This window comes from Bombus pascuorum, unplaced genomic scaffold (assembly GCF_905332965.1).
Source record: "Bombus pascuorum unplaced genomic scaffold, iyBomPasc1.1, whole genome shotgun sequence".
NCBI classification, from domain to species: Eukaryota; Metazoa; Arthropoda; class Insecta; order Hymenoptera; family Apidae; genus Bombus; species Bombus pascuorum.
Window position 1 is genome coordinate 212,761 of NW_026869747.1, and position 2,242 is coordinate 215,002.

The window sequence follows — 2,242 nt, forward strand, 5'->3', positions numbered from 1 at the left end:
ACGCATTTCTGGTACTGATAATAATAGTATAGTTACAAGACAGTTGTGTATCTATGACCAACTATAAAATTTGAAAATCGATGCTTGGTCTCGCGGCATTGTCGCATGTCTCATGGGACATAAAATGTATCGCCTACGGTCTATTATGTGAATATATTAATAAACTTAACAAATTTGTTATTATTTTCTCTAGGTAATTTTTCTCCCTCAAAATTCCGAGGAAAGTACTGAACTGTTGACTCGTTACCAGTGTTGACAACATTTCATCATTTATCACCTTTCCCACTTCATAGTCAGGTTTTTCAAATTAAGAGCGGCATATGGTACATTTGTATTGTACGTGCGAGAGGGAGGTAATGTATAGCACAACCACACACAAGTATGTATCCCCTTCATAGTATGTATGCGAGCGTTGTACGATGGCCTTAGGACTCCGTTGAGAGAAAAGAGAGAAGCGCAGTGTGAAAATCTTATGCCCTAGATCTCTGGCGAGTATCACACGTGTAGAGCAATTACGTGAATATTAGAAAAGTGAAGTTCCTTATAATACCTCTCCAAGTCCTCTCCATATTTTAATAGCCGTAAATTGGCGCAGCAGCGCCAAAATTTGAAAGAATAAGGAAACACATATGTACGTATCTTTCTTTTGTGAGACAGAAGAGCTTTATTTTTCTGGTCTTCCAACGTTGCCGTCTGAAGCGTGCTTTCCATTTGCGATTAGCCACGCGATTATAAAATCCATTGCCGAATATGGCACAATTTTTATTCGTACTACCGCGATTAAGGATCGCGCGTGACTCTAAAGTTGCGACTTACCTCGGCAAGTCAGTCGCCTGCAACTACAAAGTATACGGAACATGTACGTGCTATTATATCCATCGTCAGAAGAATCGCACGGGACCGAACGTCATTTTGCTGCTAGAAGTGTGGGCACTCCTCACTAAGGACGTCTTAATATATAACACTATTAACTTAAAGCACTATATAATATTATGTAGTTATAAATTATAATATTATATACTATTATAGTATATACTATTATAATTTATAATACCGTAAATATAAATAATTAATATTATAGTGATAAAAATGACAAAAACCTAAAATTCAATTATTTTATTTATATTATTCAGCTTTTCCAAAGGTTTTTCGTTCAGTACTAATGGTTTCTCGTCATAAAAGTTTACTATCCTTTTATGAGAAATGCGGATTGATTAACAGATTGATTAACGTGTTAAGAAATGGATGGTTCTATTAAAAAGAATATAGCTGATCTTTATTCGGTGTCGCGCGTGATACTAGCCAGAAATGAAAAGAAGCTGAAAGACGTCCTTATTCCTTATCATTCTACATGCGTCGTGCAGCATCATCAAGTCGAGTTATCGTCACACGTGCGTGTTTCCTAAGAATCAATAAGAAGAATATCGGGATCCTTATCGCGAACCGAAACTATAACATACAGCCAAATTTACACCTTTTCACTTTGGATAATCTGTAAGTAATATACGTTTTACAACGGTTTGTAATATTTCTCAATTATACAATTTGAATTGCATTTGCTCCTAAGATGCTCAGCTGGTCTCTGACTCGATACAAAACGAGAGGAACGACCCTCCTACGAATATTCTGTTTGAAATAAACTGGTATGTGTCGGAGATGAAAGGACACCGGCCCCCCCGTTGGAATTATTTGGAAAAGCCTGAATACTGTAGCATTTACGAAATAACCCAGGCACAGTCATTCGAAACTTGAGACAATGTGTTTAGGCTCGAGGCGACAACCGGTCGCCGAGCGTAGCCACGGTCACGGGATGAACGTTCCACCTAACAGAGATATAAAGTAACATAGCTTTCCTTTAAAGAATTGGCAGTACAGACACTTGACAATAAGACATTCCAACAGCCCCGCAGCTCGCCACACACAGACCCCATTCTTTGGGCCAGATGATCGCCAGATGCCGATGCATCGTTTACAGTTTATGTTCAGATAGCCTGAGGAACCGTTACAAATCTTAGGACTTAGTTAACTAAAGTCCTTCAGATTGACAAACAGTCTTTATTCTATCAGCCTGTAAATCTGTCACCTATTGCGGGAAGTTATGGGAAAGCCTGATTTGGTCACGTACGACGTTGCCTGCTAGGAACTCTCTCTCTCTAGGGCGGCTAGCATCCTTTTCTAACCGCCAACATAGAAATTGACCAATTAACAGCAGCATCTATTTCCCTCACCCTCCGAGTGGAGG